Source organism: Balaenoptera borealis (genome assembly GCF_965194805.1).
Source record: "Balaenoptera borealis genome assembly, chromosome: 16".
Taxonomy (NCBI): Eukaryota; Metazoa; Chordata; class Mammalia; order Artiodactyla; family Balaenopteridae; genus Balaenoptera; species Balaenoptera borealis.
The window spans coordinates 55,515,993-55,528,411 of record NC_138872.1 but is presented as its reverse complement, the minus strand read 5'-3'; the positions used below and the strand labels follow the sequence as shown (position 1 = coordinate 55,528,411).

At 40.1% G+C, this 12,419-nt stretch overlaps 1 protein-coding gene across 29 annotated transcripts in view; it reads right to left on the bottom strand.

The window, feature by feature from the left end:
- RBFOX1 (RNA binding fox-1 homolog 1) overlaps positions 1-12,419 on the bottom strand; it is a 2,204,510-nt gene that overhangs the window by 1,028,913 nt on the left and 1,163,178 nt on the right. The window lies entirely within an intron of this gene.

Here is a 12,419-nt window from a genome sequence, read left to right as displayed (position 1 = left end):
GTTATAGAATTCAAGAGGATTCCCAGTTCCCAAACAGGAAGTCCACGATTCTTTGAAAACGCATAGTTCAGGACAAACTCCCCTTTCTGAAAGTGAAGATGGCCCTGAGATCATCTTAGTGGTGGGGCAGCAGCAGCAGCAGCGGCAGGCTCCGTTAGGGTCCTTTTCTCATTCTCAATTTGCACAACGCTTTCTCTGGTTGCATCCCGACAATGGGAGGTGGGGATGAGCCACATAAAGTCATTTCACCCATCACTAACCCATCACACCTGCACCTCCTCCACCTCTATCACCCCCTTCCCAGGCCTCCGGGCAGAAGAGACGTTTTGAAAGACTTGTAAAGCACTCATTTGGAGTACATAATAGCTTAATATTAATTTAAGTGACTAATATTTAGAATCTAAAAAAAGAGAGAGAAAAAGGTTCCATTGACGAAAAATATATCTCAGTTTTCCTAGAAAATGTTTCACGGTGACAGCTATGTATCCCATGAGCAAAAATAAGGTTGTTTCAGGAAGGAATTTAATTAAGATGAGTTGGGCATGCCATGAGCAGCACATGGCCAAGGGAGCATTAGTGAGGTACTTACCACTCCAACGTGGAGAATACACAATATTAAAATGCTCAATAGATTAGTCTACAAATCTACTTAGCTCTCCATTTGTCCTGCATCACCAAATAAAACATTGCCTTGAAATGGAACCGTCTGAGATTCTGCACACCAAATCAATTTATACTGAATAAGGAAAATGCTTATGCAACTCCTGAGCTGCAGTTTGCAATGAGATACTTGGGAAAAGAGCAAATGTAACCCTTCTCCATTTCAGCAGAGATAGAACGAGAATTAATCAGTGATACTTAACTATCCTTTCAACAGGACTCCAACAATATCCCCAGAAACACTTCATTTCTTTCAACATTTCTGAACAATAAACAGTCACCAACTTTTAATAATTCCATACATTACTGGAGACTGTGAAAAAGGATTTTAATTCACAAGACTGATGACAGTGTAATAAATTAGAGAAACTATGGCTGTTATTGTGAAGTCTCAGTGCCTCAGTGTGGTTCACATCTCAATTTCTGGATGTAATATGATTTGAGTATAATTATTAGCAATTATTACCAAAGCATTCATAAGCTTTCCTCCTACTATGAAAGCAGAGATTCTACTTTATATCCTATTTTAATCTTTGTTCATGGGTATCACACATCACCCAAAAAAGGAAGGACACGGTGATTCCAAAATGCCTGTTTTGACAGATTGCTCTTTCCCACTTCTTTTATATTATAAATATTTAATACGCGGTTCCACAATGGATGACAAAATCCAGCTCTGTGATCATCCAGTTAAGTGAAATCTCCCCTACTCCTCCTCAAAAGACAGTCACCAGTCTTGCCTCAGGAGCCAAGAAGGGTCAAAATACAGCACCTACATTAATCTCAGCCCCCTTTGGACCCAAGTCATAAGGAATTTCCCACTAATTTATTTTCTGCCACTGTTTCTTTGACATGCAAACTGCTCGGGAAGACCACCATAATATATTTAATTCTCTACACTGTGCAATTATAACAACAACAATTCTGTGATGGTGCCATGTCATCATTTAAGTACACGCCATCTTCTCTCTCACTATATATTAATCTAAAATGGAATCTAGAAAATGACAAGAACATCTCATAATGGAACACCCAGTGCATGGCTGATTTGCCTTTCATTGTCCAAGTGCCTTTATGTGCTGTGGACTTCCTGGAAACAAATGAGACCTCGGCAGCCGCATGTTTTCATTTTATCACATTTATTTAAGATGACAGAGGACAGTGCTCAATATTTATTCACCACGTTCAACATTTGCCATCATCAGAATAAAAGGCGAGACAGCACAGTTTGAACAACATCTGGTAATTCCAAAGAGATAGTGTCACTTGAAGAACAAATGAACCTTTAGTTAATAAAATCTCCCCCTGACTGACAAAGATGGCTTTTGTACACATGCAGGATCCATGATAAGTAGATAGCGAAGCATTGCTAAAGAGCACTGGATTCCTACAAAAGGAACTCAATGCTGCCCATGTTTAAATAAAGACCGGGTTTATTACTGGTCTTTTATGAGTCACGATAAATTAAATGTCCTGAGTTCTGGAGGGATAAAAGATTTAAATTATAATTCTGAAGGCCATGGGAAGCTGCACTATTCTCAAAACGCTCTAATGCCTCAAAGTAAGAATGATATTACCCTGACAAAAATTTAGCTGGTTTCAATGAAGAGGCCTTTCATCTGGTAATGCCTGAATTAATAAAGGCAACCCTCCTATATTCTGAATATCTATGACCCCAAGCCCATATGTAGCCAATATTGAAAGTGAATCTACTAAGAACCAGTCAGTGTTTAGAAGTGAGGAAATGTCTAGAATAGGCAAATCTGTTTAAATGTCAATGCAACTTTACACAAATGTCTGTGCAAACACACACACAAACACACACACACGTACAGACACCCAGATGGGGTGATAGCTTTCAATATATGAAGAACTGGACTTCTTCCCATCATATAGTCAAAGGCCAAACTTCATACCATAGTTCATGCCTTTACCATGCCACCATTGGTACTGATGGTTTTTATAACTATTGATCACGAGCAACCAATCGGATTTGGGTGGAAAGCAAATGAATTCAAGAGAAGCCCTTTATATAATTGGATCTTGGCCGATATGCAATGATGAAAACATTCTCTGGTCCCCAGGAATGCCAGATTTTAAAAGAGTATTTATGATAGGACATGAATAATTATAATAAGTGGACTTTCTGAGAAGGTAAAAATTACACCCTGGTCCTCTTCATATTATTATGAGAAGATAAGTCTAGGAAAGCTCTTGGAAGGTGTAACGAGTCATGCAGACCGAGAGATTATTCTTACAATTTAGAGCCAAAGCGAGTGTCCCTGGCACAGCAAAGGGCCTGGCATAAATGGCGCAGTGGTGAAGTTTAGAGACATTGGCCATGATCGACTCACTCTTCTCCCCTAAGAGTTTGCTCCCTATGGTACCTGCCTTGGGCTCAAATCTTACAGAAACTCTAGTTATTTTTTAAACTGGTAACAATTATGGTTGTTATTCTTGAGGTCATTGCTAGACATAAGCTTATGAGGTTGGGAGGGTGGGACATGCTTCCTCCCCACTCCCTGTATTTCCAAGTGGAGGAATTCCTCTAGGGCAATGTTCCAGGTCTCTCCCAACTTCTCACTCCCCCATCCCGAAGAAGGAATGGTTTATCTGATTGGTTACTCTGGCAAAAGGACCAGGCATGCTCAGTTCAGTCCCCTGAGCCCTTTGTCAAATTCCCCAGCTGACAAAAAGGGTGCACTCTGGTCTTCTTTCTCAGCCATGAGACTCATGAGTGTGCGGATGACTGGGGAAGAGGAGGAGGAGGAGGGAGGAGGCTGCAGGTGTTCACTCCATCAGTGATTGATGGTAAGTCTGAACCAATCAGGAGAGTATAAGCAAGCCCATTTGGTCCTACCTTTTAATTTGGATCTCTTTCATTAAGAAGCTGACAGCTTTTTATTGCCCATGTAAAGACAGCAGCTTCCTTGAGATATGATTCATACATCCTAAAATTCACCTATTCAATAGTTTTTAGTATATTCAGTTGTGCAATTGCCATCATGACTTCATTTAAGAGCGTGTCTGTCACACCAGAAGGAAACCCCTGTAGACGTGCAGTCACTCCTCATCACTGTTCTGCCCAGCCCTAAGCAAACACTAATCCACTTTCTGTCTCCATAGATTGGCCTCATCTGGACCTTTCATATAAGTGGGATCAGAACCTTGAAAATATTAGGCTAAAAGAAGTCTGGTTATGCCCTTTTTGCCTCCCTGCTCTGCTTCTTTCTCAGTTGGTTCCTCCTCAGTAGGGAAATGAGGGGATGCTATTTCCCTACAGCTACCACATATCAAGAATGGCTTCTTAGGTCCCATTTTCCCAATATCTAATCACTTCTTTAACACTTTGCAAGTTTCATTTCACACAGACATTAAACTGCTATATTAAGGTCAGCATTCATTTATCCACTCATTCATCCACTCAGATTTTCAAAATACATTTTTTGGTCCCTAATATGTCTGCCAGACCCTGAAGATCCAGAAATGAATAAAACCTGGAACCAGCTCTCAGGGAGTTCACACTTAATTATTGGGAATGATTTAGGTACAGAATTGTATAAAGTGTATAAAATAGATTCACTAGAATATAAGTCCAAGGGCTCTTATTAATCATCCAATTCATTACAGGATTTGACACCACCCACAGTTGCTGTCTCTGTGAAATCGCTCTACCTTTTGTGAAACCGTTCTGGCCTGCTTCACTTGCCACCTCCCTGACCATCTTCTTAGCGTCCTTCTCTCCTCTCACCTTCCAACCACTCATTCAAGTGGTCCTTCCTTAAGGTAATCTTTCTTTTCTATCATCCTTTCCTTGGGGACATCATCCACTCCCACAACTTCAACTCTCACTTCCATGGCAACTTGTGAGTGGCATAAAGATGAGTAACACAAGATAAGAAGGACTTAGCATTTGAGCTAAGACTTGAAGGACACATTGGATCTTGGGTGCTGGGTTTGAGGTATATATGCATATGTGGATTGATGTATGTGGCATCAATTTCTACCAAGTAGCTCTGCCTTTCCCATTTTGCCATTATCAATTAGTTAACTTATCCCCAAAAGAGCAAAGATTCTTTTTCCTATCCACATTTGATATATGTTCACAAAATGCTCCTATCAACTCCACACATTATTCCCAGAATTTGCTGCCTATGCCTGCACTTCACGATCTTTATTTCAACCAAAAAGCTGCTGTTAGCTCTAAATCTGTGGCTTCACACAAACTATTGATTTATGGCGATGACCCTTCTTGCCTGCACACATCTCAAATGCACAGAGTGAGAGGAGCCCTGGAAATATTTATTCAGACAGATAAAATCTTCCCTATTTAACAGAACTGACTTCCATGACCAGGGGGCACATCTCGTTACCTAGGGACATTCCGCAGGATTACACAGCGAGGCTCTAGCTGTGACTGTAAGTCACTGCCACCAAATTGTCAAAACAAATAACAATAACAACCAACCCTCAGAGAACTTGGGGCTAGCTGATGCTTTTCCCCTAGATAAACAAATAATTTTTATTTTTAATTGGAAAAAGAATTCAATACATGTTATCTAATAGCATATCACATATTTTGTTATGTATTGTTATATACTAAAACATTAATATAAAATAGATATAGTTTATACTATCTGTATATATGTCATATAAATTACATATGATATTACTACATATAATTGTGTATATACAGTATTTGTATGTATTCAAAAGAGTTGTAGGTAAGAAAATGTATACACACATATATGTGCATATATCATATAACTATGAATTTCTGTGACAAAGGGAATATAAAAGTGTGGTTTCTTCTTCCTTTTTCCAAGGGCTACAAATTTCAGAAAGTAATCACTTGTCAAACCTCAAAATTCCTCAGGGGTTCTTGTTTATCATAGTCATCAATACATACAACACTAGGATAATGACTGTCTTTTAATCAGCAATTATCATATACTGGACAATCTTTTGATCATTTTGTAGGTATTATATCCTTCAATCCTCACTGAAAATCCATTAGTTGGTATTGTTATCCCATTTTGCAGATGGCATTACTAAGTTTCAGAGAACTGGAGAGACTAGCCCAAGGTCTCAGTGATTTCAGTCTTTTTCTGACTTACCCCATATGCTGGGCTTTCATCTACTGCTCTGACTGCCTCCTTGATATTAGCTGTATCCTTCCTCTTTCTTTTACAGGAAAAGAGATGTCCTCCTTCAAACATCTTCACGATTATTTTAACCACTGTTCTTATTCAACTTAAAGTAAGATTTTTCAAAGGAACCAACATTTATTGAATGTGTTCTACCCTTTTCAAAATGTTGGCATAACTTGGCAATGTGTATACATGAATACCACTGTCCCAACAAGAAGCAGTGGGTAACGAAGTGATTTCTAAAGCATAATCTATTTCACCAAGAGGGAATGGGAGGCATGGATACTCCTCCTTACCTCTCTGGCTGAATTACTGGGTATTCTGAATTGACTGGAGACTGGATATAACTGGAAAAGGAAAAGAAAATGCTTTGGAAATCCAAAAGACCCCCCAGCCATTAGAGGATTAGATTGGACCCTGAAGGACATGAGCTGAAGGCTTCTGTCCCTCCAAAATGACTAAGGCATTGAGAGAGAAGAATCATCCCAGCAGAATGTGAGATCTAATTCCACTGATAATCACAGTAGCATTAGGATTCAGGTTGGAAAAGGACCATTTCAGCCACACATACCGCCGCTTCATTATCAATCATCAAAAATTGATAAATTGTTCATTTTGCCTCTAATTTATGGATGACCTTACAGGTAGCTAGATTAAATACACATTACCAGTTAAGTTTTACGAATTTCATTTTATAAGTGTTCATAATAGCAAGTACTTCCTCCTCAGATCAACTATTTGGTAATTTACATTTTGAATGTGACCATTTGACTAATGTCTGTTCCACCAGCCTGTAGGCTTCATGAGCCAATAGCTAAAAGTAAGAGCTATCATTTGTCGAACGCTTACTATGTGCTGGGAATTACACAAGCAATAGATCGTTTAATCTTCACAACAAATCTATGAAGTAGCTATTTATCCCCATTTTATACATAAGGAAACTTAGGCATAGCGTTGTTAAATAATTAGTGTCAGATCCCACAGAGAAAAGGAGGCAGCCCCAGAGTGGACTCCAAGCAATCAAACCCCAAGCATGAGGGCAAGAGCCATGTATATATTTGTCCTCTCATATCCTCAGTACACTGTAGGTGCTCCATAACACTTGATGAATGAATGAGAAGCTGCTTTTTCTGGGTTGGGCCAAATCTACATAGACATGAAAGGAGAACCCTTGTTTTGTGTTCATCTCAGAGAGATGGGCATGTCCTCCAATAACCCAGAGCTCAGAACGATTATCACGTAAAACGGAGCCAGGTGAGGCAAATTCCCATGGGCCTCCAACAGAAACAAAACCCCTTCCTACCCCTCTCTGATCACGTGACTGTATTCCTGCTCACCTCCAAATGATTACTAAATGCCCACACCCACATTCTCACAAGCAAACACAGACCTAAAAGGCACCTGAGTTGTCCAAGTACTCATTTCTTCCTTTAGTCTTGTCTGGGAAAAATTCACCAGAATTAAATGCTTAGGTAGCACCAGGCATCATGCTACTGATCATGAAGAGACTGAAAAAGAATCACAAAGCAGTATCCTGTTCACAGAGAAAGGCATGGGTTCTTAGAAACTAAAATTAAAGGTCAACAATTCTAAGTATTATAAGAAAGATACAAATTTCAATGGGAACACAGAGGAAGAGGACATCAGTGTGGGCTCATGCTAGAAAAAATCCATGAAGGGTACTTCCCTGGTAGCGCAGTCATTAAGAATCCGCCTGCCAATTCAGGGGACACAGGTTTGAGCTGTGGTCCGGGAAGATCCCACATGTCGCGGAGCAACTAAGCCCGTGTGCCACAACTACTGAGCCTGCACTTTAGAGCTCATGAGCCACAACTACTGAGCTCACGTGCCACAACTACTGAGCCCATGTGCCACAACTACTGAAGCCCATGTGCCTAGAGCCCGTGCTCCACAACAAGAGATGCCACTGCAATGAGAAGCCCACACACCACAAGGAAGTGTAGCCCCTGCTCGCCACAACTAGAGAAAGCCCACGCGCAGAAACAAAGACCCAACGCAGCCAAAAATAAAAATTAATTAATTAAACAAGACTTTAAAAAATCAATTAAAAAAAATTCATGAAGAAACAAAGAATTTGAAGTGTAGCCTGAAGAACAGTCAGAGATGGGGGTGGGGTGGATGATAGAAGAGGGGCTCCAGGCAGGAAGAAAAGTGTTTAGTTTGGAGGCACTTGAGAACAATGTTTTAGATTCAGACATTAAGTATAGAATGACAGACTTCTTGAGTGAACCTGCAACTGTCACTTCTATTAGGCAATGTTCAGGAAATATCAGAAAATCCCCTGTAAGAGCAGAGCCTTCCAAAGCAAGCAGCTATGAACTGGTGAGCAGGGCAAACTCAGTTGGGCAGCTGCTGGCTAACTGCAAAAGAGTGAAAGAGAGGGTCCCTCCACTAGTCTTTGTTTGTTTGGTTTTTGTTTTGTTTTCTGATCTACCCCAAGTCCCTTACTTTGGGGAACTACCTTTATTCCACTGTAGATTTATCTACATAGTTTAGGTGGAGCTGTACACCTCTCTTCCACTACTCTACTCAATAAAGATAAGACTCAAGACCAGCCAATCAGAAAAGCCAGTCCTATAGCTAAGGGATTTGTTCAGGAGCAGATGCATGACTCAAACTGGCCAATCAGAGCCTTCCCTGGGATTTTTTGAGGTATCCTCAAAAGGATGTTAACTTCCCAGAGAACACATGGTAGAAGCCTATTGAATCCTGATACCAAGAGGGCAAGCAGATCCAAGAGAGAATCAGAGTCCTTGTGACATCATTAAAATTTTAGCCTCAACCATGCCTGAAGTCTACCCTTTGTGTAGCCCAGTTCGATGACGCAATTTTTCTTTTTTCTTAAGCTTATTTGATTTTTTACAGTAATTTTTTTTTTTTTTTTTTTTTTACTTGCAACTGAAGGAATCCTAATGAAATCAGTGCCTAAACATCCTGTGACATAATGCATTCTAACTCTGTGCTGGTTGTAGCTTCCCTTCTCATAACAAAAACTAGCAAGCTTCAAGAGATGCTACACACTTCCTCCATTTGTTCTGTATTAAGATCCCCTTCGGAATCCTCATCTCTGTCCTTTTAAGCACTGCACTGTTTTCTAAACTGCCAAAATGATTCAAACAACCTCAGACACCATAGCTTGTTTGACAGTTGCTGCCATTTAGTAAAAAAAAGCCTCAAAAAACAAAAAAATAGTTATGAAACTGAAGGGGATTATAAATAAAGTACTGCAATACCCAAAGACTAACAATGTTAGAGGTATGCCAGTAAAGTGACACATTGCACTGGATTAAATTTAAGCCACCCTTCAGTATGTAAAATAGGTATATCCTTTACAGAATGTTAATAGTGGGTCCTGGCAATTTCCACACCAATGAATAGTTTGATTGAGCTTACTAATAAGATAATAGATAATAAAACCTGGGGTGAAAGAGACCTTCCCATCCACTTGCATTGAGGTAGCTCTCCTCTTCACTTCCCGGCTAAGGGTCCACCACAGCCTAACATACAGAAAGAGTCTGGGGTTTAATAAGCATCCAAACTGTGAGAAACCCTGTGAATTAAATACCATCCCTTTCCAGAGTTCAAAGAAGTCACATTTTAAGGCCAAGGTTTAGATGCAAATATGAGAGACGTGATCTTGAGAAAAAAAAATCAAACATGACCAGGAAGGACCCCTGCTTCCTGCCTAAAAGAAATGTGTCCCAGAGTAGGTTTTCTCTGATCTCTGCTTTAGAAAGATCAGTCGTCTTATTTGAAACCTCAAAAAGCTGTCACATTTATTATATTTCTGGAAACCTGTAAATGATGAATGTTTCTTCCTTTTCCCCTCCTTCAGGAGAAGAAAAAAAAAAAGTGTTATTCTGCCTGACTTCCAGGAAGATTTCATGAATATCACAAAAAAGAGAAAAAATAACCACAATTTGCCTGTTGTTATCAGCAATTAAAGATACTTTATCTAATTACTATGGAAGATGGCACCGTTAGACAATCATCTCTGACAAACTGATCATTATCAGTAATTTATGACCAGTTCCTTAGTTAATTGTCCTCAGGAAGGAGAGCAAAAACCATTTGTATAGAAAAATAAGTAGTCATTACCAACAGTGGAATTTGTTGGGAATGTGATTATAAATCACCAACCAGGGCTGATGATTCCTGGGAAGAGAAGAGAGTGAAAGTAATGCAGATGCTCTATCCAACTTTTGGAAGCTCTTCTCAGGGAAGAACCCTTCATAATGAACTTTTCCCCACCAACTAAAATGAAGAACGGCTCGTCTCCCCTTAAAAGGGTATCAGACACTTCATTCTAAATGCAGTAGAGTTGGGCAAAGGAGGAACCCATTTCTGCTTTTGCATGCAGAGCTAGTTATAAAACACACACTCCGGCACTTCAAAGTTCTGCCTCTCCTCACCAAGCTCACTTTGCATAAAGAAAATGGGCCCTACTTCACTTTTTTCAAAACTAATTGAATCCATCTGACCAAGCTTTGATTTTAGGGCTTGAAAACTGTCCATCTGGTCCAATAACCAAGCATGGACTTGTGAGTCCTGATCTATATTTGAACTTGGCATTGCCACAGTTGCAAGCTGTGCAACCTAGGGCCCATTTATAGAGCCTATGGCCCCATTTGTGAAAAGGGAATGCGTTGAACTGTGTCCCCCAACAAACAATATGTTAAACCTCTAACCTCCTGTACCTGTGAATCTGACCTTATTTGCAAATAGTCTTTGCAGATGTGATTAAGTTAAACAAGGCCGTTAGGGTGGGCCCTAATCTAATATGACTGCTATCCTTGTAGAAAGGGAAAATTCGAAAACAGAGACAGACACACAAACAAAGGGAAGATGATGTGAAGGCACACAAGTAGAACAGCACGTGAGGATGGAGGCAGAGATGGGAGTGATGCAATTGTAAGCCAAGACCTGCCAATGACTGCTGACACACCACCAGAAGCTAGGAAGAGACAAGGAAAAATCTCCCTACACGTTTCAGAGGGAGCACGGCCCTGCTGACACCTTAATTTTAGGCTTCCTGCCTCCAGAACTGTGATCTAATAAATTTGTATAGTTTTAAGCTATCCAATTTGTGGCACTTTGTTAAGGCACCCCTAGAAAATGAATACCTTACTGGATCCTTGAACAGATTATATGAGAAAGGGCTGGGAATATGCCTAGGACAGTGTTTGGCAGGTGATATGCATGCAATGAGAATGCTTGCTCAAGTGCTTTATGAAAGACGGCCCAACCTAGACCAACAAAAGTCAACGACTATACGGACCATAACAGACAGTGTCTGGAACGCACAGTATTCAAGCTGAAAGAGCCCTGCGTTTGGCATCAGAAATCTGAGATTCAGACCCAATTCTTCCATTTCTAAGCCTTTATCATGTTGCGCTTTAGACTATATATCTCACCTATACATTTGAGATAGTCCAGCCCATGCCTTCTTTGCAAAGATGCTGTGAATTTCAACTGGGATAATACACATCAAAAGCCCTTTGTACTTTGAATTCACTTAGTACTTGATAAATTCTTCATTTAGCAAGCCACTCTGATGTGTTCTAGGGTGAGAGTGGTAAGCAATTTAATGAGAAACCACAATAATAAATCTGCAATTATAAACTGGAATCAGAATAATGCAGAAAAAGAAGAGAACACAATGAGACATTTGGGGTGGGGGACAGTTATTGGAGGGTCACAGAATGCCTCAATGCAAAGTCTAAGCTAAAACTTAACCCAAGAGTGGACCTTGCCAGGGGATTGTGGCAGTAAGCACCCCCGTGCAGAAGATAGAGCACATGTCTCTAAGACTGGAAAAAGCATAGTGACTGTGGTTAGAGCCTAGGAATGAAGGGCTGGAGAGAGGGGGTTGGAGAGAAAAACAAGAGGCCAGATTATACTGGGACTGCAGGCCAAGTTACCCATTTTTATTTTATCTGGGTTTTTATTCACGCCTGGGAGGGCAGAAGGGATGTGGTGAAGTGACCTGATTTGAATATTAAAATGATCATTCTGATGATTATACAAAAATTGGATTGGGAGACGATAGAAAATAGGGAAACTGGATAGGAGGTTAGTGGTCCAGATGTGGGTAGCTTGGATCAAAGCGGTGACAGTGGGGCTAGGAAAAAGCGGACAGATTTTGAGACATCATTTGGAGGAAAGCCATTATTATTAGTTTTATCTTTTAATTTAATTCAACTCGGTCCTATTGGAATGCCTTCTGCCACTTCCCTGACAGATGGTCAGCCTGTAAAAAAACTTCATTAGTTTAAACTGAATAACCTATGCTCCATCACCCTTTTCCACATCTCCTGTAAAAAATAAACCTTAACTAACAATCTTAAAAACAGATAGGTGCAAACAGTGCTACTGGGCAAAGGGAACTGATTCCAGATTAGACCAAGCTCAATAATAGTAACTGATTCCAAATTAGACCAAGCTCAATAACATCAACATCGGGTACCTTCCACTGACTAATTCTATGTGCCTAGTGTCACTGAGCACGTTACTACTTTAGCTCATTCAATTCTGACTATAACTTTGAGAGATTAGTATCACCATCTCTATTTTACAAATGAGGAAGCT